The 26,751-nt window shown below is 49.0% G+C and overlaps 16 non-coding genes across 16 annotated transcripts; all 16 read left to right on the top strand.

Annotated features, from left to right (window-relative positions):
- Nucleotides 1-155: 155 nt before the first annotated feature.
- Nucleotides 156-266, top strand: trnal-caa. The gene is made up of 2 exons: nt 156-193; nt 221-266. It is a non-coding gene; the product is annotated as a tRNA-Leu (tRNA).
- Nucleotides 267-911: 645 nt separating this feature from the next.
- On the top strand, nt 912-1,022 carry trnal-caa. Its single transcript has 2 exons — nt 912-949; nt 977-1,022. It is a non-coding gene; the product is annotated as a tRNA-Leu (tRNA).
- A 3,626-nt stretch (nt 1,023-4,648) lies between these two features.
- trnal-caa lies at nt 4,649-4,759 on the top strand. The gene is made up of 2 exons: nt 4,649-4,686; nt 4,714-4,759. It is a non-coding gene; the product is annotated as a tRNA-Leu (tRNA).
- A 649-nt stretch (nt 4,760-5,408) lies between these two features.
- Nucleotides 5,409-5,519, top strand: trnal-caa. The gene is made up of 2 exons: nt 5,409-5,446; nt 5,474-5,519. It is a non-coding gene; the product is annotated as a tRNA-Leu (tRNA).
- A 1,390-nt stretch (nt 5,520-6,909) lies between these two features.
- trnal-caa lies at nt 6,910-7,020 on the top strand. The gene is made up of 2 exons: nt 6,910-6,947; nt 6,975-7,020. It is a non-coding gene; the product is annotated as a tRNA-Leu (tRNA).
- Nucleotides 7,021-7,661: 641 nt separating this feature from the next.
- trnal-caa lies at nt 7,662-7,772 on the top strand. Its single transcript has 2 exons — nt 7,662-7,699; nt 7,727-7,772. It is a non-coding gene; the product is annotated as a tRNA-Leu (tRNA).
- Nucleotides 7,773-9,156: 1,384 nt separating this feature from the next.
- trnal-caa lies at nt 9,157-9,267 on the top strand. The gene is made up of 2 exons: nt 9,157-9,194; nt 9,222-9,267. It is a non-coding gene; the product is annotated as a tRNA-Leu (tRNA).
- A 1,117-nt stretch (nt 9,268-10,384) lies between these two features.
- Nucleotides 10,385-10,456, top strand: trnay-gua. Its single transcript has one exon. It is a non-coding gene; the product is annotated as a tRNA-Tyr (tRNA).
- Nucleotides 10,457-10,646: 190 nt separating this feature from the next.
- trnal-uaa lies at nt 10,647-10,757 on the top strand. Its single transcript has 2 exons — nt 10,647-10,684; nt 10,712-10,757. It is a non-coding gene; the product is annotated as a tRNA-Leu (tRNA).
- Nucleotides 10,758-12,899: 2,142 nt separating this feature from the next.
- trnal-uaa lies at nt 12,900-13,010 on the top strand. The gene is made up of 2 exons: nt 12,900-12,937; nt 12,965-13,010. It is a non-coding gene; the product is annotated as a tRNA-Leu (tRNA).
- Nucleotides 13,011-15,152: 2,142 nt separating this feature from the next.
- Nucleotides 15,153-15,263, top strand: trnal-uaa. The gene is made up of 2 exons: nt 15,153-15,190; nt 15,218-15,263. It is a non-coding gene; the product is annotated as a tRNA-Leu (tRNA).
- Nucleotides 15,264-17,405: 2,142 nt separating this feature from the next.
- trnal-uaa lies at nt 17,406-17,516 on the top strand. Its single transcript has 2 exons — nt 17,406-17,443; nt 17,471-17,516. It is a non-coding gene; the product is annotated as a tRNA-Leu (tRNA).
- Nucleotides 17,517-19,658: 2,142 nt separating this feature from the next.
- Nucleotides 19,659-19,769, top strand: trnal-uaa. The gene is made up of 2 exons: nt 19,659-19,696; nt 19,724-19,769. It is a non-coding gene; the product is annotated as a tRNA-Leu (tRNA).
- Nucleotides 19,770-21,911: 2,142 nt separating this feature from the next.
- On the top strand, nt 21,912-22,022 carry trnal-uaa. Its single transcript has 2 exons — nt 21,912-21,949; nt 21,977-22,022. It is a non-coding gene; the product is annotated as a tRNA-Leu (tRNA).
- A 2,142-nt stretch (nt 22,023-24,164) lies between these two features.
- Nucleotides 24,165-24,275, top strand: trnal-uaa. The gene is made up of 2 exons: nt 24,165-24,202; nt 24,230-24,275. It is a non-coding gene; the product is annotated as a tRNA-Leu (tRNA).
- A 2,142-nt stretch (nt 24,276-26,417) lies between these two features.
- Nucleotides 26,418-26,528, top strand: trnal-caa. Its single transcript has 2 exons — nt 26,418-26,455; nt 26,483-26,528. It is a non-coding gene; the product is annotated as a tRNA-Leu (tRNA).
- The last annotated feature ends 223 nt before the right edge of the window (nt 26,529-26,751 follow it).

Genomic DNA, 26,751 nt, shown 5'->3' with positions numbered 1-26,751 from the left:
TTGCCGTTTTTGTGTCAGCCTGGTAAACTGGTCACTCCGTGACCTGAAAGCAAATGCTTCAACTGAAAATGAAAGGACTGCTGAAAATGTGTCTCCTCAGTCTTTTCCGCAAAAAACACAAGATTCGAGCAGCTCGTCTCACTTTAGCTCTGCCAGTCAGGATGGCCGAGCGGTCTAAGGCGCCAGACTCAAGGCGAAGTGCCTTTCTCAGGCAAGGGATTTCTGGTCTCCGAATGGAGGCGTGGGTTCGAATCCCACTTCTGACATAGGCTTTTATTTGAAGTGGCAATGGACAGACCCATCGCAGGGAAGTTGTTGTGCGAGAAAAGACGTCAAAATGGACACCGGTGAGGCTGACTGGACCCCAACACCAAGTCCTCCATGGAAGATTAGCTGATTTTACTCAACGGAACACAATGAAATCTGCTCTTTTACTACAGACCTGACTATTTTTGCTACCACCCAAAATTTTGGCACAAGGTTTAATTGCATTCAGTTGAGAGCGGTGCCTTTGCCACTCCAGAGAGTGAAGACAGTCAGACAGGTAAAAGAAATGCTTGAGTTCAGCAGTGTTGAGGGCGTTTCAGCCGCAGTGTGATACAAAATAAGCAACAGTCTAGTCCACCTCGCTGTGCAGGGGGTATAGCTCAGTGGTAGAGCATTTGACTGCAGATCAAGAGGTCTCAGGTTCAAATCCTGGTGCCCCCTCAAACATGCACGCAAACTGGCCTGCGCAAATGCGTTTGCCCAACTGTTTTGCCGTTTTTGTGACAGCCTGGTAAACTGGTCACTCAGTGACCTGAAAGCAAATGCTTCAACTGAAAATGAAAGGACTGCTGAAAATGTCTCTCCTCAGTCTCCTCCGCAAAAAACACAAGCTTCGAGCAGCTCGTCTCACTTTAGCTCTGCCAGTCAGGATGGCCGAGCGGTCTAAGGCGCCAGACTCAAGGCGAAGTGCCTTCCCCAGGCAAGGGATTTCTGGTCTCTGAATGGAGGCGTGGGTTCGAATCCCACTTCTGACATAGGCTTTTATTTGAAGTGGCAATGGACAGACCCATCGCAGGGAAGTGGTTGTGCGAGAAAAGACGTCAAAATGGACACCGGTGAGGCTGACTGGCTATTTTCCAACACCAAGTCCTCCATGGAAGATTAGCTGATTTTACTCAACGGAACACAATGAAATCTCTTTTACTACAGACCTGACTATTTTTGCTACCACCCAAAATTCTGGCACAAGGTGTAATTGCATTCAGTTGAGAGCGTTGCCTTTGCCACTCCAGAGAGTGAAGACAGTCAGAAAGGTAAGGTAAAAGAAATGCTTGAGTTCAGCAGTGTTGAGGGTGTTTCAGCCGCAGTGTGATACAAAATAAGCAACAGTCTGGTCCACCTCGCTGTGCAGGCGGTATAGCTCAGTGGTAGAGCATTTGACTGCAGATCAAGAGGTCCCAGGTTCAAATCCTGGTGCCCCCTCAAACATGCACGCAAGCTGGCGTGCGCAAATGCGTTTGCCGTTTTTGTGTCAGCCTGGTAAACTGGTCACTCCGTGACCTGAAAGCAAATGCTTCAACTGAAAATGAAAGGACTGCTGAAAATGTGTCTCCTCAGTCTTTTCCGCAAAAAACACAAGCTTCGAGCAGCTCGTCTCACTTTAGCTCTGCCAGTCAGGATGGCCGAGCGGTCTAAGGCGCCAGACTCAAGGCGAAGTGCCTTCCTCAGGCAAGGGATTTCTGGTCTCCGAATGAAGGCTTGGGTTCGAATCCCACTTCTGACATAGGCTTTTATTTGAAGTGGCAATGGACAGACCCATCGCAGGGAAGTGGTTGTGCGAGAAAAGACGTCAAAATGGACACCGGTGAGGCTGACTGGCTATTTTCCAACACCAAGTCCTCCATGGAAGATTAGCTGATTTTACTCAACGGAACACAATGAAATCTGCTCTTTTACTACAGACCTGACTATTTTTGCTACCACCCAAAATTTTGGCACAAGGTTTAATTGCATTCAGTTGAGAGCGGTGCCTTTGCCACTCCAGAGAGTGAAGACAGTCAGACAGGTAAAAGAAATGCTTGAGTTCAGCAGTGTTGAGGGCGTTTCAGCCGCAGTGTGATACAAAATAAGCAACAGTCTGGTCCACCTCGCTGTGCAGGGGGTATAGCTCAGTGGTAGAGCATTTGACTGCAGATCAAGAGGTCCCAGGTTCAAATCCTGGTGCCCCCTCAAACATGCACGGAAGCTGGCGTGCGCAAATGCGTTTGCCGTTTTTGTGTCAGCCTGGTAAACTGGTCACTCCGTGACCTGAAAGCAAATGCTTCAACTGAAAATGAAAGGACTGCTGAAAATGTGTCTCCTCAGTCTCCTCCGCAAAAAACACAAGCTTCGAGCAGCTCGTCTCACTTTAGCTCTGCCAGTCAGGATGGCCGAGCGGTCTAAGGCGCCAGACTCAAGGCGAAGTGCCTTCCTCAGGCAAGGGATTTCTGGTCTCCGAATGGAGCCGTGGGTTCGAATCCCACTTCTGACATAGGCTTTTATTTGAAGTGGCAATGGACAGACCCATCGCAGGGAAGTGGTTGTGCGAGAAAAGACGTCAAAATGGACACCGGTGAGGCTGACTGGACCCCAACACCAAGTCCTCCATGGAAGATTAGCTGATTTTACTCAACGGAACACAATGAAATCTGCTCTTTTACTACTGACCTGACTATTTATGCTACCACCCAAAATTCTGGCACAAGGTTAAATTGCATTCAGTTGAGAGCGGTGCCTTTGCCACTCCAGAGAGTGAAGACAGTCAGACAGGTAAAAGAAATGCTTGAGTTCAGCAGTGTTCAGGGCGTTTCAGCCGCAGTGTGATACAAAATAAGCAACAGTCTGGTCCACCTCGCTGCGCAGGGGGTATAGCTCAGTGGTAGAGCATTTAACTGCAGATCAAGAGGTCCCAGGTTCAAATCCTGGTGCCCCCTCAAACATGCACGCAAACTGGCCTGCGCAAATGCGTTTGCCTGACTGTTTTGCCGTTTTTGTGTCAGCCTGGTAAACTGGTCACTCCGTGACCTGAAAGCAAATGCTTCAACTGAAAATGAAAGGACTGCTGAAAATGTGTCTCCTCAGTCTCCTCCGCAAAAAACACAAGCTTCGAGCAGCTCGTCTCACTTTAGCTCTGCCAGTCAGGATGGCTGAGGGGTCTAAGGCGCCAGACTCAAGGTGAAGTGCCTTCCCCAGGCAAGGGATTTGTGGGTTCGAATCCCACTTCTGACATAGGCTTTTATTTGAAGTGGCAATGGACAGACCCATCGCAGGGAAGTGGTTGTGCGAGAAAAGACGTCAAAATGGACACCGGTGAGGCTGACTGGCTATTTTCCAACACCAAGTCCTCCATGGAAGATTAGCTGATTTTACTCAACGGAACACAATGAAATCTCTTTTACTACAGACCTGACTATTTTTGCTACCACCCAAAATTCTGGCACAAGGTGTAATTGCATTCAGTTGAGAGCGGTGCCTTTGCCACTCCAGAGAGTGAAGACAGTCAGACAGGTAAAAGAAATGCTTGAGTTCAGCAGTGTTGAGGGCGTTTCAGCCGCAGTGTGATACAAAATAAGCAACAGTCTGGTCCACCTTGCTGTGCAGGGGGTATAGCTCAGTGGTAGAGCATTTGACTGCAGATCAAGAGGTCCCAGGTTCAAATCCTGGTGCCCCCTCAAACATGCACACAAACTGGCCTGCGCAAATGCGTTTGCCCAACTGTTTTGCCGTTTTTTTGACAGCCTGGTAAACTGGTCACTCCGTGACCTGAAAGCAAATGCTTCAACTGAAAATGAAAGGACTGCTGAAAATGTGTCTCCTCAGTCTTTTCCGCAAAAAACACAAGCTTCGAGCAGCTCGTCTCACTTTAGCTCTGCCAGTCAGGATGGCTGAGGGGTCTAAGGCGCCAGACTCAAGGCGAAGTGCCTTCCTCAGGCAAGGGATTTCTGGTCTCCGAATGGAGGCGTGGGTTCGAATCCCACTTCTGACATAGGCTTTTATTTGAAGTGGCAATGGACAGACCCATAGCAGGGAAGTGGTTGTGCGAGAAAAGACGTCAAAATGGACACCGGTGAGGCTGACTGGCTATTTTCCAACACCAAGTCCTCCATGGAAGATTAGCTGATTTTACTCAACGGAACACAATGAAATCTGCTCTTTTACTACAGACCTGACTATTTTTGCTACCACCCAAAATTCTGGCACAAGGTGTAATTGCATTCAGTTGAGAGCGTTGCCTTTGCCACTCCAGAGAGTGAAGACAGTCAGACAGGTAAAAGAAATGCTTGAGTTCAGCAGTGTTGAGGGCGTTTCAGCCGCAGTGTGATACAAAATAAGCAACAGTCTGGTCCACCCTGCTGTGCAGGGGGTATAGCTCAGTGGTAGAGCATTTGACTGCAGATCAAGAGGTCCCAGGTTCAAATTCTGGTGCCCCCTCAAACATGCACGCAAGCTGGCGTGCGCAAATGCGTTTGCCGTTTTTGTGTCAGCCTGGTAAAATGGTCACTCCGTGACCTGAAAGCAAATGCTTCAACTGAAAATGAAAGGACTGCTGAAAATGTGTCTCCTCAGTCTCCTCCGCAAAAAACACAAGCTTCGAGCAGCTCGTCTCACTCTAGCTCTGCCAGTCAGGATGGCCGAGCGGTCTAAGGCGCCAGACTCAAGGCGAAGGGCCTTCCTCAGGCAAGGGATTTCTGGTCTCCGAATGGAGGCGTGGGTTCGAATCCCACTTCTGACATAGGCTTTTACTTGAAGTGGCAATGGACAGACCCATCGCAGGGAAGTGGTTGTGCGAGAAAAGACGTCAAAATGGACACCGTTGAGGCTGACTGGCTATTTTCCAACACCAAGTCCTCCATGGAAGATTAGCTGATTTTACTCAACGGAACACAATGAAATCTGCTCTTTTACTACAGACCTGACTATTTTTGCTACCACCCAAAATTTTGGCACAAGGTTTAATTGCATTCAGTTGAGAGCGGTGCCTTTGCCACTCCAGAGAGTGAAGACAGTCAGACAGGTAAAAGAAATGCTTGAGTTCAGCAGTGTTGAGGGCGTTTCAGCCGCAGTGTGATACAAAATAAGCAACAGTCTGGTCCACCTCGCTGTGCAGGGGGTATAGCTCAGTGGTAGAGCATTTGACTGCAGATCAAGAGGTCCCAGGTTCAAATCCTGGTGCCCCCTCAAACATGCACGCAAACTGGCCTGCGCAAATGCGTTTGCCTAACTGTTTTGCCGATTTTGTGACAGCCTGGTAAACTGGTCACTCCGTGACCTGAAAGCAAATGCTTCAACTGAAAATGAAAGGACTGCTGAAAATGTGTCTCCTCAGTCTCCTCCGCAAAAAACACAAGCTTCGAGCAGCTCGTCTCACTTTAGCTCTGCCAGTCAGGATGGCCGAGCGGTCTAAGGCGCCAGACTCAAGGCGAAGTGCCTTCCCCAGGCAAGGGATTTCTGGTCTCCGAATGGAGGCGTGGGTTCGAATCCCACTTCTGACATAGGCTTTTATTTGAAGTGGCAATGGACAGACCCATCGCAGGGAAGTGGTTGTGCGAGAAAAGACGTCAAAATGGACACCGGTGAGGCTGACTGGCTATTTTCCAACACCAAGTCCTCCATGGAAGATTAGCTGATTTTACTCAACGGAACACAATGAAATCTCTTTTACTACAGACCTGACTATTTTTGCTACCACCCAAAATTCTGGCACAAGGTGTAATTGCATTCAGTTGAGAGCGGTGCCTTTGCCACTCCAGAGAGTGAAGACAGTCAGACAGGTAAAAGAAATGCTTGAGTTCAGCAGTGTTGAGGGCGTTTCAGCCGCAGTGTGATACAAAATAAGCAACAGTCTGGTCCACCTCGCTGTGCAGGGGGTATAGCTCAGTGGTAGAGCATTTGACTGCAGATCAAGAGGTCCCAGGTTCAAATCCTGGTGCCCCCTCAAACATGCACACAAACTGGCCTGCGCAAATGCGTTTGCCCAACTGTTTTGCCGTTTTTTTGACAGCCTGGTAAACTGGTCACTCCGTGACCTGAAAGCAAATGCTTCAACTGAAAATGAAAGGACTGCTGAAAATGTGTCTCCTCAGTCTCCTCCGCAAAAAACACAAGCTTCGAGCAGCTCGTCTCACTTTAGCTCTGCCAGTCAGGATGGCCGAGCGGTCTAAGGTGCCAGACTCAAGGCGAAGTGCCTTCCCCAGGCAAGGGATTTCTGGTCTCTGAATGGAGGCGTGGGTTCGAATCCCACTTCTGACATAGGCTTTTATTTGAAGTGGCAATGGACAGACCCATCGCAGGGAAGTGGTTGTGCGAGAAAAGACGTCAAAATGGACACCGGTGAGGCTGACTGGCTATTTTCCAACACCAAGTCCTCCATGGAAGATTAGCTGATTTTACTCAACGGAACACAATGAAATCTCTTTTACTACAGACCTGACTATTTTTGCTACCACCCAAAATTCTGGCACAAGGTGTAATTGCATTCAGTTGAGAGCGGTGCCTTTGCCACTCCAGAGAGTGAAGACAGTCAGACAGGTAAAAGAAATGCTTGAGTTCAGCAGTGTTGAGGGCGTTTCAGCCGCAGTGTGATACAAAATAAGCAACAGTCTGGTCCACCTCCCTGTGCAGGGGGTATAGCTCAGTGGTAGAGCATTTGACTGCAGATCAAGAGGTCCCAGGTTCAAATCCTGGTGCCCCCTCAAACATGCACGCAAGCTGGCGTGCGCAAATTCGTTTGCCGTTTTTGTGTCAGCCTGGTAAACTGGTCACTCCGTGACCTGAAAGCAAATGCTTCAACTGAAAATGAAAGGACTGCTGAAAATGTGTCTCCTCAGTCTCCTCCGCAAAAAACACAAGCTTCGAGCAGCTCGTCTCACTTTAGCTCTGCCAGTCAGGATGGCCGAGCGGTCTAAGGCGCCAGACTCAAGGCGACGTGCCTTCCTCAGGCAAGGGATTTCTGGTCTCCGAATGGAGGCGTGGGTTCGAATCCCACTTCTGACATAGGCTTTTATTTGAAGTGGCAATGGACAGACCCATCGCAGGGAAGTGGTTATGCGAGAAAAGACGTCAAAATGGACACCGGTGAGGCTGACTGGCTATTTTCCAACACCAAGTCCTCCATGGAAGATTAGCTGATTTTACTCAACGGAACACAATGAAATCTGCTCTTTTACTACAGACCTGACTATTTATGCTACCACCCAAAATTCTGGCACAAGGTGTAATTGCATTCAGTTGAGAGCGTTGCCTTTGCCACTCCAGAGAGTGAAGACAGTCAGACAGGTAAGGTAAAATAAATGCTTGAGTTCAGCAGTGTTGAGGGTGTTTCAGCCGCAGTGTGATACAAAATAAGCAACAGTCTGGTCCACCTCGCTGTGCAGGGGGTATAGCTCAGTGGTAGAGCATTTGACTGCAGATCAAGAGGTCCCAGGTTCAAATCCTGGTGCCCCCTCAAACATGCACGCAAGCTGGCGTGCGCAAATGCGTTTGCCGTTTTTGTGTCAGCCTGGTAAACTGGTCACTCCGTGACCTGAAAGCAAATGCTTCAACTGAAAATGAAAGGACTGCTGAAAATGTGTCTCCTCAGTCTCCTCCGCAAAAAACACAAGCTTCGAGCAGCTCGTCTCACTTTAGCTCTGCCAGTCAGGATGGCCGAGCGGTCTAAGGCGCCAGACTCAAGGCGAAGTGCCTTCCCCAGGCAAGGGATTTCTGGTCTCCGAATGGAGGCGTGGGTTCGAATCCCACTTCTGACATAAGCTTTTATTTGAAGTGGCAATGGACAGACCCATCGCAGGGAAGTGGTTGTGCGAGAAAAGACGTCAAAATGGACACCGGTGAGGCTGACTGGCTATTTTCCAACACCAAGTCCTCCATGGAAGATTAGCTGATTTTACTCAACGGAACACAATGAAATCTCTTTTACTACAGACCTGACTATTTTTGCTACCACCCAAAATTCTGGCACAAGGTGTAATTGCATTCAGTTGAGAGCGGTGCCTTTGCCACTCCAGAGAGTGAAGACAGTCAGACAGGTAAAAGAAATGCTTGAGTTCAGCAGTGTTGAGGGCGTTTCAGCCGCAGTGTGATACAAAATAAGCAACAGTCTGGTCCACCTTCCTGTGCAGGGGGTATAGCTCAGTGGTAGAGCATTTGACTGCAGATCAAGAGGTCCCAGGTTCAAATCCTGGTGCCCCCTCAAACATGCACGCAAACTGGCCTGCGCAAATGCGTTTGCCTAACTGTTTTGCCGATTTTGTGACAGCCTGGTAAACTGGTCACTCCGTGACCTGAAAGCAAATGCTTCAACTGAAAATGAAAGGACTGCTGAAAATGTGTCTCCTCAGTCTCCTCCGCAAAAAACACAAGCTTCGAGCAGCTCGTCTCACTTTAGCTCTGCCAGTCAGGATGGCCGAGCGGTCTAAGGCGCCAGACTCAAGGTGAAGTGTCTTCCCCAGGCAAGGGATTTGTGGGTTCGAATCCCACTTCTGACATAGGCTTTTATTTGAAGTGGCAATGGACAGACCCATCGCAGGGAAGTGGTTGTGCGAGAAAAGACGTCAAAATGGACACCGGTGAGGCTGACTGGCTATTTTCCAACACCAAGTCCTCCATGGAAGATTAGCTGATTTTACTCAACGGAACACAATGAAATCTCTTTTACTACAGACCTGACTATTTTTGCTACCACCCAAAATTCTGGCACAAGGTGTAATTGCATTCAGTTGAGAGCGGTGCCTTTGCCACTCCAGAGAGTGAAGACAGTCAGACAGGTAAAAGAAATGCTTGAGTTCAGCAGTGTTGAGGGCGTTTCAGCCGCAGTGTGATACAAAATAAGCAACAGTCTGGTCCACCTCGCTGTGCAGGGGGTATAGCTCAGTGGTAGAGCATTTGACTGCAGATCAAGAGGTCCCAGGTTCAAATCCTGGTGCCCCCTCAAACATGCACACAAACTGGCCTGCGCAAATGCGTTTGCCCAACTGTTTTGCCGTTTTTTTGACAGCCTGGTAAATTGGTCACTCCGTGACCTGAAAGCAAATGCTTCAACTGAAAATGAAAGGACTGCTGAAAATGTGTCTCCTCAGTCTTTTCCGCAAAAAACACAAGCTTCGAGCAGCTCGTCTCCCTTTAGCTCTGCCAGTCAGGATGGCCGAGCGGTCTAAGGCGCCAGACTCAAGGCGACGTGCCTTCCTCAGGCAAGGCATTTCTGGTCTCCGAATGGAGGCGTGGGTTCGAATCCCACTTCTGACATAGGCTTTTATTTGAAGTGGCAATGGACAGACCCATCGCAGGGAAGTGGTTGTGCGAGAAAAGACGTCAAAATGGACACCGGTGAGGCTGACTGGACCACAACACCAAGTCCTCCATGGAAGATTAGCTGATTTTACTCAACGGAACACAATGAAATCTGCTCTTTTACTACTGACCTGACTATTTTTGCTACCACCCAAAATTCTGGCACAAGGTTAAATTGCATTCAGTTGAGAGCGGTGCCTTTGCCACTCCAGAGAGTGAAGACAGTCAGACAGCTAAAAGAAATGCTTGAGTTCAGCAGTGTTGAGGGCGTTTCAGCCGCAGTGTGATACAAAATAAGCAACAGTCTGGTCCACCTCGCTGTGCAGGGGGTATAGCTCAGTGGTAGAGCATTTGACTGCAGATCAAGAGGTCCCAGGTTCAAATCCTGGTGCCCTCTCAAACATGCACGCAAGCTGGCGTGCGCAAATGCGTTTGCCGTTTTTGTGTCAGCCTGGTAAACTGGTCACTCCGTGACCTGAAAGCAAATGCTTCAACTGAAAATGAAAGGACTGCTGAAAATGTGTCTCCTCAGTCTTTTCCGCAAAAAACACAAGCTTCGAGCAGCTCGTCTCACTTTAGCTCTGCCAGTCAGGATGGCCGAGCGGTCTAAGGCGCCAGACTCAAGGCGAAGTGGCTTCCTCAGGCAAGGGATTTCTGGTCTCCGAATGGAGGCGTGGGTTTGAATCCCACTTCTGACATAGGCTTTTATTTGAAGTGGCAATGGACAGACCCATCGCAGGGAAGTGGTTGTGCGAGAAAAGACGTCAAAATGGACACCGGTGAGGCTGACTGGCTATTTTCCAACACCAAGTCCTCCATGGAAGATTAGCTGATTTTACTCAACGGAACACAATGAAATCTGCTCTTTTACTACAGACCTGACTATTTTTGCTACCACCCAAAATTTTGGCACAAGGTTTAATTGCATTCAGTTGAGAGCGGTGCCTTTGCCACTCCAGAGAGTGAAGACAGTCAGACAGGTAAAAGAAATGCTTGAGTTCAGCAGTGTTGAGGGCGTTTCAGCCGCAGTGTGATACAAAATAAGCAACAGTCTGGTCCACCTCGCTGTGCAGGGGGTATAGCTCAGTGGTAGAGCATTTGACTGTAGATCAAGAGGTCCCAGGTTCAAATCCTGGTGCCCCCTCAAACATGCACGCAAGCTGGCGTGCGCAAATGCGTTTGCCGTTTTTGTGTCAGCCTGGTAAACTGGTCACTCCGTGACCTGAAAGCAAATGCTTCAACTGAAAATGAAAGGACTGCTGAAAATGTGTCTCCTCAGTCTTTTCCGCAAAAAACACAAGCTTCGAGCAGCTCGTCTCACTTTAGCTCTGCCAGTCAGGATGGCCGAGCGGTCTAAGGCGCCAGACTTAAGGCGAAGTGCCTTCCTCAGGCAAGGGATTTCTGGTCTCCGAATGGAGGCGTGGGTTCGAATCCCACTTCTGACATAGGCTTTTATTTGAAGTGGCAATGGACAGACCCATCGCAGGGAAGTGGTTGTGCGAGAAAAGACGTCAAAATGGACACCGGTGAGGCTGACTGGCTATTTTCCAACACCAAGTCCTCCATGGAAGATTAGCTGATTTTACTCAACGGAACACAATGAAATCTCTTTTACTACAGACCTGACTATTTTTGCTACCACCCAAAATTCTGGCACAAGGTGTAATTGCATTCAGTTGAGAGCGGTGCCTTTGCCACTCCAGAGAGTGAAGACAGTCAGACAGGTAAAAGAAATGCTTGAGTTCAGCAGTGTTCAGGGCGTTTCAGCCGCAGTGTGATACAAAATAAGCAACAGTCTGGTCCACCTTCCTGTGCAGGGGGTATAGCTCAGTGGTAGAGCATTTGACTGCAGATCAAGAGGTCCCAGGTTCAAATCCTGGTGCCCCCTCAAACATGCACGCAAGCTGGCGTGCGCAAATGCCTTTGCCGTTTTTGTGTCAGCCTGGTAAACTGGTCACTCCGTGACCTGAAAGCAAATGCTTCAACTGAAAATGAAAGGACTGCTGAAAATGTGTCTCCTCAGTCTTTTCCGCAAAAAACACAAGATTCGAGCAGCTCGTCTCACTTTAGCTCTGCCAGTCAGGATGGCCGAGCGGTCTAAGGCGCCAGACTCAAGGCGAAGTGCCTTCCTCAGGCAAGGGATTTCTGGTCTCCGAATGGAGCCGTGGGTTCGAATCCCACTTCTGACATAGGCTTTTATTTGAAGTGGCAATGGACAGACCCATCGCAGGGAAGTGGTTGTGCGAGAAAAGACGTCAAAATGGACACCGGTGAGGCTGACTGGACTCCAACACCAAGTCCTCCATGGAAGATTAGCTGATTTTACTCAACGGAACACAATGAAATCTGCTCTTTTACTACTGACCTGACTATTTATGCTACCACCCAAAATTCTGGCACAAGGTTAAATTGCATTCAGTTGAGAGCGGTGCCTTTGCCACTCCAGAGAGTGAAGACAGTCAGACAGGTAAAAGAAATGCTTGAGTTCAGCAGTGTTGAGGGCGTTTCAGCCGCAGTGTGATACAAAATAAGCAACAGTCTGGTCCACCTCGCTGCGCAGGGGGTATAGCTCAGTGGTAGAGCATTTGACTGCAGATCAAGAGGTCCCAGGTTCAAATCCTGGTGCCCCCTCAAACATGCACGCAAACTGGCCTGCGCAAATGCGTTTGCCTAACTGTTTTGCCGATTTTGTGACAGCCTGGTAAACTGGTCACTCCGTGACCTGAAAGCAAATGCTTCAACTGAAAATGAAAGGACTGCTGAAAATGTGTCTCCTCAGTCTCCTCCGCAAAAAACACAAGCTTCGAGCAGCTCGTCTCACTTTAGCTCTGCCAGACAGGATGGCCGAGCGGTCTAAGGCGCCAGACTCAAGGCGACGTGCCTTCCTCAGAGCAAGGGATTTCTGGTCTCCGAATGGAGGCGTGGGTTCGAATCCCACTTCTGACATAGGCTTTTATTTGAAGTGGCAATGGACAGACCCATCGCAGGGAAGTGGTTATGCGAGAAAAGACGTCAAAATGGACACCGGTGAGGCTGACTGGCTATTTTCCAACACCAAGTCCTCCATGGAAGATTAGCTGATTTTACTCAACGGAACACAATGAAATCTGCTCTTTTACTACAGACCTGACTATTTTTGCTACCACCCAAAATTCTGGCACAAGGTGTAATTGCATTCAGTTGAGAGCGTTGCCTTTGCCACTCCAGAGAGTGAAGACAGTCAGACAGGTAAGGTAAAAGAAATGCTTGAGTTCAGCAGTGTTGAGGGTGTTTCAGCCGCAGTGTGATACAAAATAAGCAACAGTCTGGTCCACCTCGCTGTGCAGGGGGTATAGCTCAGTGGTAGAGCATTTGACTGCAGATCAAGAGGTCCCAGGTTCAAATCCTGGTGCCCCCTCAAACATGCACGCAAGCTGGCGTGTGCAAATGCGTTTGCCGTTTTTGTGTCAGCCTGGTAAACTGGTCACTCCGTGACCTGAAAGCAAATGCTTCAACTGAAAATGAAAGGACTGCTGAAAATGTGTCTCCTCAGTCTTTTCCGCAAAAAACACAAGCTTCGAGCAGCTCGTCTCACTTTAGCTCTGCCAGTCAGGATGGCCGAGCGGTCTAAGGCGCCAGACTTAAGGCGAAGTGCCTTCCTCAGGCAAGGGATTTCTGGTCTCCGAATGGAGGCGTGGGTTCGAATCCCACTTCTGACATAGGCTTTTATTTGAAGTGGCAATGGACAGACCCATCGCAGGGAAGTGGTTGTGCGAGAAAAGACGTCAAAATGGACACCGGTGAGGCTGACTGGCTATTTTCCAACACCAAGTCCTCCATGGAAGATTAGCTGATTTTACTCAACGGAACACAATGAAATCTCTTTTACTACAGACCTGACTATTTTTGCTACCACCCAAAATTCTGGCACAAGGTGTAATTGCATTCAGTTGAGAGCGGTGCCTTTGCCACTCCAGAGAGTGAAGACAGTCAGACAGGTAAAAGAAATGCTTGAGTTCAGCAGTGTTGAGGGCGTTTCAGCCGCAGTGTGATACAAAATAAGCAACAGTCTGGTCCACCTTCCTGTGCAGGGGGTATAGCTCAGTGGTAGAGCATTTGACTGCAGATCAAGAGGTCCCAGGTTCAAATCCTGGTGCCCCCTCAAACATGCACGCAAGCTGGCGTGCGCAAATGCCTTTGCCGTTTTTGTGTCAGCCTGGTAAACTGGTCACTCCGTGACCTGAAAGCAAATGCTTCAACTGAAAATGAAAGGACTGCTGAAAATGTGTCTCCTCAGTCTTTTCCGCAAAAAACACAAGATTCGAGCAGCTCGTCTCACTTTAGCTCTGCCAGTCAGGATGGCCGAGCGGTCTAAGGCGCCAGACTCAAGGCGAAGTGCCTTCCTCAGGCAAGGGATTTCTGGTCTCCGAATGGAGCCGTGGGTTCGAATCCCACTTCTGACATAGGCTTTTATTTGAAGTGGCAATGGACAGACCCATCGCAGGGAAGTGGTTGTGCGAGAAAAGACGTCAAAATGGACACCGGTGAGGCTGACTGGACCCCAACACCAAGTCCTCCATGGAAGATTAGCTGATTTTACTCAACGGAACACAATGAAATCTGCTCTTTTACTACTGACCTGACTATTTATGCTACCACCCAAAATTCTGGCACAAGGTTAAATTGCATTCAGTTGAGAGCGGTGCCTTTGCCACTCCAGAGAGTGAAGACAGTCAGACAGGTAAAAGAAATGCTTGAGTTCAGCAGTGTTGAGGGCGTTTCAGCCGCAGTGTGATACAAAATAAGCAACAGTCTGGTCCACCTCGCTGCGCAGGGGGTATAGCTCAGTGGTAGAGCATTTGACTGCAGATCAAGAGGTCCCAGGTTCAAATCCTGGTGCCCCCTCAAACATGCACGCAAACTGGCCTGCGCAAATGCGTTTGCCTAACTGTTTTGCCGATTTTGTGACAGCCTGGTAAACTGGTCACTCCGTGACCTGAAAGCAAATGCTTCAACTGAAAATGAAAGGACTGCTGAAAATGTGTCTCCTCAGTCTCCTCCGCAAAAAACACAAGCTTCGAGCAGCTCGTCTCACTTTAGCTCTGCCAGACAGGATGGCCGAGCGGTCTAAGGCGCCAGACTCAAGGCGACGTGCCTTCCTCAGAGCAAGGGATTTCTGGTCTCCGAATGGAGGCGTGGGTTCGAATCCCACTTCTGACATAGGCTTTTATTTGAAGTGGCAATGGACAGACTCATCGCAGGGAAGTGGTTATGCGAGAAAAGACGTCAAAATGGACACCGGTGAGGCTGACTGGCTATTTTCCAACACCAAGTCCTCCATGGAAGATTAGCTGATTTTACTCAACGGAACACAATGAAATCTGCTCTTTTACTACAGACCTGACTATTTTTGCTACCACCCAAAATTCTGGCACAAGGTGTAATTGCATTCAGTTGAGAGCGTTGCCTTTGCCACTCCAGAGAGTGAAGACAGTCAGACAGGTAAGGTAAAAGAAATGCTTGAGTTCAGCAGTGTTGAGGGTGTTTCAGCCGCAGTGTGATACAAAATAAGCAACAGTCTGGTCCACCTCGCTGTGCAGGGGGTATAGCTCAGTGGTAGAGCATTTGACTGCAGATCAAGAGGTCCCAGGTTCAAATCCTGGTGCCCCCTCAAACATGCACGCAAGCTGGCGTGCGCAAATGCGTTTGCCGTTTTTGTGTCAGCCTGGTAAACTGGTCACTCCGTGACCTGAAAGCAAATGCTTCAACTGAAAATGAAAGGACTGCTGAAAATGTGTCTCCTCAGTCTTTTCCGCAAAAAACACAAGCTTCGAGCAGCTCGTCTCACTTTAGCTCTGCCAGTCAGGATGGCCGAGGGGTCTAAGGCGCCAGACTTAAGGCGAAGTGCCTTCCTCAGGCAAGGGATTTCTGGTCTCCGAATGGAGGCGTGGGTTCGAATCCCACTTCTGACATAGGCTTTTATTTGAAGTGGCAATGGACAGACCCATCGCAGGGAAGTGGTTGTGCGAGAAAAGACGTCAAAATGGACACCGGTGAGGCTGACTGGCTATTTTCCAACACCAAGTCCTCCATGGAAGATTAGCTGATTTTACTCAACGGAACACAATGAAATCTCTTTTACTACAGACCTGACTATTTTTGCTACCACCCAAAATTCTGGCACAAGGTGTAATTGCATTCAGTTGAGAGCGGTGCCTTTGCCACTCCAGAGAGTGAAGACAGTCAGACAGGTAAAAGAAATGCTTGAGTTCAGCAGTGTTGAGGGCGTTTCAGCCGCAGTGTGATACAAAATAAGCAACAGTCTGGTCCACCTTCCTGTGCAGGGGGTATAGCTCAGTGGTAGAGCATTTGACTGCAGATCAAGAGGTCCCAGGTTCAAATCCTGGTGCCCCCTCAAACATGCACGCAAGCTGGCGTGCGCAAATGCCTTTGCCGTTTTTGTGTCAGCCTGGTAAACTGGTCACTCCGTGACCTGAAAGCAAATGCTTCAACTGAAAATGAAAGGACTGCTGAAAATGTGTCTCCTCAGTCTTTTCCGCAAAAAACACAAGATTCGAGCAGCTCGTCTCACTTTAGCTCTGCCAGTCAGGATGGCCGAGCGGTCTAAGGCGCCAGACTCAAGGCGAAGTGCCTTCCTCAGGCAAGGGATTTCTGGTCTCCGAATGGAGCCGTGGGTTCGAATCCCACTTCTGACATAGGCTTTTATTTGAAGTGGCAATGGACAGACCCATCGCAGGGAAGTGGTTGTGCGAGAAAAGACGTCAAAATGGACACCGGTGAGGCTGACTGGACCCCAACACCAAGTCCTCCATGGAAGATTAGCTGATTTTACTCAACGGAACACAATGAAATCTGCTCTTTTACTACTGACCTGACTATTTATGCTACCACCAAAAATTCTGGCACAAGGTTAAATTGCATTCAGTTGAGAGCGGTGCCTTTGCCACTCCAGAGAGTGAAGACAGTCAGACAGGTAAAAGAAATGCTTGAGTTCAGCAGTGTTGAGGGCGTTTCAGCCGCAGTGTGATACAAAATAAGCAACAGTCTGGTCCACCTCGCTGCGCAGGGGGTATAGCTCAGTGGTAGAGCATTTGACTGCAGATCAAGAGGTCCCAGGTTCAAATCCTGGTGCCCCCTCAAACATGCACGCAAACTGGCCTGCGCAAATGCGTTTGCCTAACTGTTTTGCCGATTTTGTGACAGCCTGGTAAACTGGTCACTCCGTGACCTGAAAGCAAATGCTTCAACTGAAAATGAAAGGACTGCTGAAAATGTGTCTCCTCAGTCTCCTCCGCAAAAAACACAAGCTTCGAGCAGCTCGTCTCACTTTAGCTCTGCCAGACAGGATGGCCGAGCGGTCTAAGGCGCCAGACTCAAGGCGACGTGCCTTCCTCAGAGCAAGGGATTTCTGGTCTCCGAATGGAGGCGTGGGTTCGAATCCCACTTCTGACATAGGCTTTTATTTGAAGTGGCAATGGACAGACCCATCGCAGGGAAGTGGTTATGCGAGAAAAGACGTCAAAATGGACACCGGTGAGGCTGACTGGCTATTTTCCAACACCAAGTCCTCCATGGAAGATTAGCTGATTTTACTCAACGGAACACAATGAAATCTGCTCTTTTACTACAGACCTGACTATTTTTGCTACCACCCAAAATTCTGGCACAAGGTGTAATTGCATTCAGTTGAGAGCGTTGCCTTTGCCACTCCAGAGAGTGAAGACAGTCAGACAGGTAAGGTAAAAGAAATGCTTGAGTTCAGCAGTGTTGAGGGTGTTTCAGCCGCAGTGTGATACAAAATAAGCAACAGTCTGGTCCACCTCGCTGTGCAGGGGGTATAGCTCAGTGGTAGAGCATTTGACTGCAGATCAAGAGGTCCCAGGTTCAAATCCTGGTGCCCCCTCAAACATGCACGCAAGCTGGCGTGTGCAAATGCGTTTGCCGTTTTTGTGTCAGCCTGGTAAACTGGTCACTCCGTGACCTGAAAGCAAATGCTTCAACTGAAAATGAAAGGACTGCTGAAAATGTGTCTCCTCAGTCTTTTCCGCAAAAAACACAAGCTTCGAGCAGCTCGTCTCACTTTAGCTCTGCCAGTCAGGATGGCCGAGCGGTCTAAGGCGCCAGACTTAAGGCGAAGTGCCTTCCTCAGGCAAGGGATTTCTGGTCTCCGAATGGAGGCGTGGGTTCGAATCCCACTTCTGACATAGGCTTTTATTTGAAGTGGCAATGGACAGACCCATCGCAGGGAAGTGGTTGTGCGAGAAAAGACGTCAAAATGGACACCGGTGAGGCTGACTGGCTATTTTCCAACACCAAGTCCTCCATGGAAGATTAGCTGATTTTACTCAACGGAACACAATGAAATCTCTTTTACTACAGACCTGACTATTTTTGCTACCACCCAAAATTCTGGCACAAGGTGTAATTGCATTCAGTTGAGAGCGGTGCCTTTGCCACTCCAGAGAGTGAAGACAGTCAGACAGGTAAAAGAAATGCTTGAGTTCAGCAGTGTTGAGGGCGTTTCAGCCGCAGTGTGATACAAAATAAGCAACAGTCTGGTCCACCTTCCTGTGCAGGGGGTATAGCTCAGTGGTAGAGCATTTGACTGCAGATCAAGAGGTCCCAGGTTCAAATCCTGGTGCCCCCTCAAACATGCACGCAAGCTGGCGTGCGCAAATGCCTTTGCCGTTTTTGTGTCAGCCTGGTAAACTGGTCACTCCGTGACCTGAAAGCAAATGCTTCAACTGAAAATGAAAGGACTGCTGAAAATGTGTCTCCTCAGTCTTTTCCGCAAAAAACACAAGATTCGAGCAGCTCGTCTCACTTTAGCTCTGCCAGTCAGGATGGCCGAGCGGTCTAAGGCGCCAGACTCAAGGCGAAGTGCCTTCCTCAGGCAAGGGATTTCTGGTCTCCGAATGGAGCCGTGGGTTCGAATCCCACTTCTGACATAGGCTTTTATTTGAAGTGGCAATGGACAGACCCATCGCAGGGAAGTGGTTGTGCGAGAAAAGACGTCAAAATGGACACCGGTGAGGCTGACTGGACCCCAACACCAAGTCCTCCATGGAAGATTAGCTGATTTTACTCAACGGAACACAATGAAATCTGCTCTTTTACTACTGACCTGACTATTTATGCTACCACCCAAAATTCTGGCACAAGGTTAAATTGCATTCAGTTGAGAGCGGTGCCTTTGCCACTCCAGAGAGTGAAGACAGTCAGACAGGTAAAAGAAATGCTTGAGTTCAGCAGTGTTGAGGGCGTTTCAGCCGCAGTGTGATACAAAATAAGCAACAGTCTGGTCCACCTCGCTGCGCAGGGGGTATAGCTCAGTGGTAGAGCATTTGACTGCAGATCAAGAGGTCCCAGGTTCAAATCCTGGTGCCCCCTCAAACATGCACGCAAACTGGCCTGCGCAAATGCGTTTGCCTAACTGTTTTGCCGATTTTGTGACAGCCTGGTAAACTGGTCACTCCGTGACCTGAAAGCAAATGCTTCAACTGAAAATGAAAGGACTGCTGAAAATGTGTCTCCTCAGTCTCCTCCGCAAAAAACACAAGCTTCGAGCAGCTCGTCTCACTTTAGCTCTGCCAGACAGGATGGCCGAGCGGTCTAAGGCGCCAGACTCAAGGCGACGTGCCTTCCTCAGAGCAAGGGATTTCTGGTCTCCGAATGGAGGCGTGGGTTCGAATCCCACTTCTGACATAGGCTTTTATTTGAAGTGGCAATGGACAGACTCATCGCAGGGAAGTGGTTATGCGAGAAAAGACGTCAAAATGGACACCGGTGAGGCTGACTGGCTATTTTCCAACACCAAGTCCTCCATGGAAGATTAGCTGATTTTACTCAACGGAACACAATGAAATCTGCTCTTTTACTACAGACCTGACTATTTTTGCTACCACCCAAAATTCTGGCACAAGGTGTAATTGCATTCAGTTGAGAGCGTTGCCTTTGCCACTCCAGAGAGTGAAGACAGTCAGACAGGTAAGGTAAAAGAAATGCTTGAGTTCAGCAGTGTTGAGGGTGTTTCAGCCGCAGTGTGATACAAAATAAGCAACAGTCTGGTCCACCTCGCTGTGCAGGGGGTATAGCTCAGTGGTAGAGCATTTGACTGCAGATCAAGAGGTCCCAGGTTCAAATCCTGGTGCCCCCTCAAACATGCACGCAAGCTGGCGTGCGCAAATGCGTTTGCCGTTTTTGTGTCAGCCTGGTAAACTGGTCACTCCGTGACCTGAAAGCAAATGCTTCAACTGAAAATGAAAGGACTGCTGAAAATGTGTCTCCTCAGTCTTTTCCGCAAAAAACACAAGCTTCGAGCAGCTCGTCTCACTTTAGCTCTGCCAGTCAGGATGGCCGAGCGGTCTAAGGCGCCAGACTTAAGGCGAAGTGCCTTCCTCAGGCAAGGGATTTCTGGTCTCCGAATGGAGGCGTGGGTTCGAATCCCACTTCTGACATAGGCTTTTATTTGAAGTGGCAATGGACAGACCCATCGCAGGGAAGTGGTTGTGCGAGAAAAGACGTCAAAATGGACACCGGTGAGGCTGACTGGCTATTTTCCAACACCAAGTCCTCCATGGAAGATTAGCTGATTTTACTCAACGGAACACAATGAAATCTCTTTTACTACAGACCTGACTATTTTTGCTACCACCCAAAATTCTGGCACAAGGTGTAATTGCATTCAGTTGAGAGCGGTGCCTTTGCCACTCCAGAGAGTGAAGACAGTCAGACAGGTAAAAGAAATGCTTGAGTTCAGCAGTGTTGAGGGCGTTTCAGCCGCAGTGTGATACAAAATAAGCAACAGTCTGGTCCACCTTCCTGTGCAGGGGGTATAGCTCAGTGGTAGAGCATTTGACTGCAGATCAAGAGGTCCCAGGTTCAAATCCTGGTGCCCCCTCAAACATGCACGCAAGCTGGCGTGCGCAAATGCCTTTGCCGTTTTTGTGTCAGCCTGGTAAACTGGTCACTCCGTGACCTGAAAGCAAATGCTTCAACTGAAAATGAAAGGACTGCTGAAAATGTGTCTCCTCAGTCTTTTCCGCAAAAAACACAAGATTCGAGCAGCTCGTCTCACTTTAGCTCTGCCAGTCAGGATGGCCGAGCGGTCTAAGGCGCCAGACTCAAGGCGAAGTGCCTTCCTCAGGCAAGGGATTTCTGGTCTCCGAATGGAGCCGTGGGTTCGAATCCCACTTCTGACATAGGCTTTTATTTGAAGTGGCAATGGACAGACCCATCGCAGGGAAGTGGTTGTGCGAGAAAAGACGTCAAAATGGACACCGGTGAGGCTGACTGGACCCCAACACCAAGTCCTCCATGGAAGATTAGCTGATTTTACTCAACGGAACACAATGAAATCTGCTCTTTTACTACTGACCTGACTATTTATGCTACCACCCAAAATTCTGGCACAAGGTTAAATTGCATTCAGTTGAGAGCGGTGCCTTTGCCACTCCAGAGAGTGAAGACAGTCAGACAGGTAAAAGAAATGCTTGAGTTCAGCAGTGTTGAGGGCGTTTCAGCCGCAGTGTGATACAAAATAAGCAACAGTCTGGTCCACCTCGCTGCGCAGGGGGTATAGCTCAGTGGTAGAGCATTTGACTGCAGATCAAGAGGTCCCAGGTTCAAATCCTGGTGCCCCCTCAAACATGCACGCAAACTGGCCTGCGCAAATGCGTTTGCCTAACTGTTTTGCCGATTTTGTGACAGCCTGGTAAACTGGTCACTCCGTGACCTGAAAGCAAATGCTTCAACTGAAAATGAAAGGACTGCTGAAAATGTGTCTCCTCAGTCTCCTCCGCAAAAAACACAAGCTTCGAGCAGCTCGTCTCACTTTAGCTCTGCCAGACAGGATGGCCGAGCGGTCTAAGGCGCCAGACTCAAGGCGACGTGCCTTCCTCAGAGCAAGGGATTTCTGGTCTCCGAATGGAGGCGTGGGTTCGAATCCCACTTCTGACATAGGCTTTTATTTGAAGTGGCAATGGACAGACTCATCGCAGGGAAGTGGTTATGCGAGAAAAGACGTCAAAATGGACACCGGTGAGGCTGACTGGCTATTTTCCAACACCAAGTCCTCCATGGAAGATTAGCTGATTTTACTCAACGGAACACAATGAAATCTGCTCTTTTACTACAGACCTGACTATTTTTGCTACCACCCAAAATTCTGGCACAAGGTGTAATTGCATTCAGTTGAGAGCGTTGCCTTTGCCACTCCAGAGAGTGAAGACAGTCAGACAGGTAAGGTAAAAGAAATGCTTGAGTTCAGCAGTGTTGAGGGTGTTTCAGCCGCAGTGTGATACAAAATAAGCAACAGTCTGGTCCACCTCGCTGTGCAGGGGGTATAGCTCAGTGGTAGAGCATTTGACTGCAGATCAAGAGGTCCCAGGTTCAAATCCTGGTGCCCCCTCAAACATGCACGCAAGCTGGCGTGCGCAAATGCGTTTGCCGTTTTTGTGTCAGCCTGGTAAACTGGTCACTCCGTGACCTGAAAGCAAATGCTTCAACTGAAAATGAAAGGACTGCTGAAAATGTGTCTCCTCAGTCTTTTCCGCAAAAAACACAAGCTTCGAGCAGCTCGTCTCACTTTAGCTCTGCCAGTCAGGATGGCCGAGCGGTCTAAGGCGCCAGACTTAAGGCGAAGTGCCTTCCTCAGGCAAGGGATTTCTGGTCTCCGAATGGAGGCGTGGGTTCGAATCCCACTTCTGACATAGGCTTTTATTTGAAGTGGCAATGGACAGACCCATCGCAGGGAAGTGGTTGTGCGAGAAAAGACGTCAAAATGGACACCGGTGAGGCTGACTGGCTATTTTCCAACACCAAGTCCTCCATGGAAGATTAGCTGATTTTACTCAACGGAACACAATGAAATCTCTTTTACTACAGACCTGACTATTTTTGCTACCACCCAAAATTCTGGCACAAGGTGTAATTGCATTCAGTTGAGAGCGGTGCCTTTGCCACTCCAGAGAGTGAAGACAGTCAGACAGGTAAAAGAAATGCTTGAGTTCAGCAGTGTTGAGGGCGTTTCAGCCGCAGTGTGATACAAAATAAGCAACAGTCTGGTCCACCTTCCTGTGCAGGGGGTATAGCTCAGTGGTAGAGCATTTGACTGCAGATCAAGAGGTCCCAGGTTCAAATCCTGGTGCCCCCTCAAACATGCACGCAAGCTGGCGTGCGCAAATGCCTTTGCCGTTTTTGTGTCAGCCTGGTAAACTGGTCACTCCGTGACCTGAAAGCAAATGCTTCAACTGAAAATGAAAGGACTGCTGAAAATGTGTCTCCTCAGTCTTTTCCGCAAAAAACACAAGATTCGAGCAGCTCGTCTCACTTTAGCTCTGCCAGTCAGGATGGCCGAGCGGTCTAAGGCGCCAGACTCAAGGCGAAGTGCCTTCCTCAGGCAAGGGATTTCTGGTCTCCGAATGGAGCCGTGGGTTCGAATCCCACTTCTGACATAGGCTTTTATTTGAAGTGGCAATGGACAGACCCATCGCAGGGAAGTGGTTGTGCGAGAAAAGACGTCAAAATGGACACCGGTGAGGCTGACTGGACCCCAACACCAAGTCCTCCATGGAAGATTAGCTGATTTTACTCAACGGAACACAATGAAATCTGCTCTTTTACTACTGACCTGACTATTTATGCTACCACCCAAAATTCTGGCACAAGGTTAAATTGCATTCAGTTGAGAGCGGTGCCTTTGCCACTCCAGAGAGTGAAGACAGTCAGACAGGTAAAAGAAATGCTTGAGTTCAGCAGTGTTGAGGGCGTTTCAGCCGCAGTGTGATACAAAATAAGCAACAGTCTGGTCCACCTCGCTGCGCAGGGGGTATAGCTCAGTGGTAGAGCATTTGACTGCAGATCAAGAGGTCCCAGGTTCAAATCCTGGTGCCCCCTCAAACATGCACGCAAACTGGCCTGCGCAAATGCGTTTGCCTAACTGTTTTGCCGATTTTGTGACAGCCTGGTAAACTGGTCACTCCGTGACCTGAAAGCAAATGCTTCAACTGAAAATGAAAGGACTGCTGAAAATGTGTCTCCTCAGTCTCCTCCGCAAAAAACACAAGCTTCGAGCAGCTCGTCTCACTTTAGCTCTGCCAGACAGGATGGCCGAGCGGTCTAAGGCGCCAGACTCAAGGCGACGTGCCTTCCTCAGAGCAAGGGATTTCTGGTCTCCGAATGGAGGCGTGGGTTCGAATCCCACTTCTGACATAGGCTTTTATTTGAAGTGGCAATGGACAGACCCATCGCAGGGAAGTGGTTATGCGAGAAAAGACGTCAAAATGGACACCGGTGAGGCTGACTGGCTATTTTCCAACACCAAGTCCTCCATGGAAGATTAGCTGATTTTACTCAACGGAACACAATGAAATCTGCTCTTTTACTACAGACCTGACTATTTTTGCTACCACCCAAAATTCTGGCACAAGGTGTAATTGCATTCAGTTGAGAGCGTTGCCTTTGCCACTCCAGAAAGTGAAGACAGTCAGACAGGTAAGGTAAAAGAAATGCTTGAGTTCAGCAGTGTTGAGGGTGTTTCAGCCGCAGTGTGATACAAAATAAGCAACAGTCTGGTCCACCTCGCTGTGCAGGGGGTATAGCTCAGTGGTAGAGCATTTGACTGCAGATCAAGAGGTCCCAGGTTCAAATCCTGGTGCCCCCTCAAACATGCACGCAAGCTGGCGTGTGCAAATGCGTTTGCCGTTTTTGTGTCAGCCTGGTAAACTGGTCACTCCGTGACCTGAAAGCAAATGCTTCAACTGAAAATGAAAGGACTGCTGAAAATGTGTCTCCTCAGTCTTTTCCGCAAAAAACACAAGCTTCGAGCAGCTCGTCTCACTTTAGCTCTGCCAGTCAGGATGGCCGAGCGGTCTAAGGCGCCAGACTTAAGGCGAAGTGCCTTCCTCAGGCAAGGGATTTCTGGTCTCCGAATGGAGGCGTGGGTTCGAATCCCACTTCTGACATAGGCTTTTATTTGAAGTGGCAATGGACAGACCCATCGCAGGGAAGTGGTTGTGCGAGAAAAGACGTCAAAATGGACACCGGTGAGGCTGACTGGCTATTTTCCAACACCAAGTCCTCCATGGAAGATTAGCTGATTTTACTCAACGGAACACAATGAAATCTCTTTTACTACAGACCTGACTATTTTTGCTACCACCCAAAATTCTGGCACAAGGTGTAATTGCATTCAGTTGAGAGCGGTGCCTTTGCCACTCCAGAGAGTGAAGACAGTCAGACAGGTAAAAGAAATGCTTGAGTTCAGCAGTGTTGAGGGCGTTTCAGCCGCAGTGTGATACAAAATAAGCAACAGTCTGGTCCACCTTCCTGTGCAGGGGGTATAGCTCAGTGGTAGAGCATTTGACTGCAGATCAAGAGGTCCCAGGTTCAAATCCTGGTGCCCCCTCAAACATGCACGCAAGCTGGCGTGCGCAAATGCCTTTGCCGTTTTTGTGTCAGCCTGGTAAACTGGTCACTCCGTGACCTGAAAGCAAATGCTTCAACTGAAAATGAAAGGACTGCTGAAAATGTGTCTCCTCAGTCTTTTCCGCAAAAAACACAAGATTCGAGCAGCTCGTCTCACTTTAGCTCTGCCAGTCAGGATGGCCGAGCGGTCTAAGGCGCCAGACTCAAGGCGAAGTGCCTTCCTCAGGCAAGGGATTTCTGGTCTCCGAATGGAGCCGTGGGTTCGAATCCCACTTCTGACATAGGCTTTTATTTGAAGTGGCAATGGACAGACCCATCGCAGGGAAGTGGTTGTGCGAGAAAAGACGTCAAAATGGACACCGGTGAGGCTGACTGGACCCCAACACCAAGTCCTCCATGGAAGATTAGCTGATTTTACTCAACGGAACACAATGAAATCTGCTCTTTTACTACTGACCTGACTATTTATGCTACCACCCAAAATTCTGGCACAAGGTTAAATTGCATTCAGTTGAGAGCGGTGCCTTTGCCACTCCAGAGAGTGAAGACAGTCAGACAGGTAAAAGAAATGCTTGAGTTCAGCAGTGTTGAGGGCGTTTCAGCCGCAGTGTGATACAAAATAAGCAACAGTCTGGTCCACCTCGCTGTGCAGGGGGTATAGCTCAGTGGTAGAGCATTTGACTGCAGATCAAGAGGTCCCAGGTTCAAATCCTGGTGCCCCCTCAAACATGCACGCAAACTGGCCTGCGCAAATGCGTTTGCCTAACTGTTTTGCCGATTTTGTGACAGCCTGGTAAACTGGTCACTCCGTGACCTGAAAGCAAATGCTTCAACTGAAAATGAAAGGACTGCTGAAAATGTGTCTCCTCAGTCTCCTCCGCAAAAAACACAAGCTTCGAGCAGCTCGTCTCACTTTAGCTCTGCCAGTCAGGATGGCCGAGCGGTCTAAGGCGCCAGACTCAAGGCGACGTGCCTTCCTCAGAGCAAGGGATTTCTGGTCTCCGAATGGAGGCGTGGGTTCGAATCCCACTTCTATCATAGGCTTTTATTTGAAGTGGCAATGGACAGACCCATCGCAGGGAAGTGGTTATGCGAGAAAAGACGTCAAAATGGACACCGGTGAGGCTGACTGGCTATTTTCCAACACCAAGTCCTCCATGGAAGATTAGCTGATTTTACTCAACGGAACACAATGAAATCTGCTCTTTTACTACAGACCTGACTATTTTTGCTACCACCCAAAATTCTGGCACAAGGTGTAATTGCATTCAGTTGAGAGCGTTGCCTTTGCCACTCCAGAGAGTGAAGACAGTCAGACAGGTAAGGTAAAAGAAATGCTTGAGTTCAGCAGTGTTGAGGGTGTTTCAGCCGCAGTGTGATACAAAATAAGCAACAGTCTGGTCCACCTCGCTGTGCAGGGGGTATAGCTCAGTGGTAGAGCATTTGACTGCAGATCAAGAGGTCCCAGGTTCAAATCCTGGTGCCCCCTCAAACATGCACGCAAGCTGGCGTGCGCAAATGCGTTTGCCGTTTTTGTGTCAGCCTGGTAAACTGGTCACTCCGTGACCTGAAAGCAAATGCTTCAACTGAAAATGAAAGGACTGCTGAAAATGTGTCTCCTCAGTCTTTTCCGCAAAAAACACAAGCTTCGAGCAGCTCGTCTCCCTTTAGCTCTGCCAGTCAGGATGGCCGAGCGGTCTAAGGCGCCAGACTCAAGGCGACGTGCCTTCCTCAGGCAAGGCATTTCTGGTCTCCGAATGGAGGCGTGGGTTCGAATCCCACTTCTGACATAGGCTTTTATTTGAAGTGGCAATGGACAGACCCATCGCAGGGAAGTGGTTGTGCGAGAAAAGACGTCAAAATGGACACCGGTGAGGCTGACTGGACCACAACACCAAGTCCTCCATGGAAGATTAGCTGATTTTACTCAACGGAACACAATGAAATCTGCTCTTTTACTACTGACCTGACTATTTTTGCTACCACCCAAAATTCTGGCACAAGGTTAAATTG

The sequence above is a fragment of the Alosa sapidissima genome, chromosome 8 (assembly GCF_018492685.1).
Source record: "Alosa sapidissima isolate fAloSap1 chromosome 8, fAloSap1.pri, whole genome shotgun sequence".
NCBI lineage: Eukaryota > Metazoa > Chordata > Actinopteri > Clupeiformes > Clupeidae > Alosa > Alosa sapidissima.
Note: the sequence above shows the minus strand (reverse complement) of the source record. Positions and strands in the feature narration are given on the sequence as shown.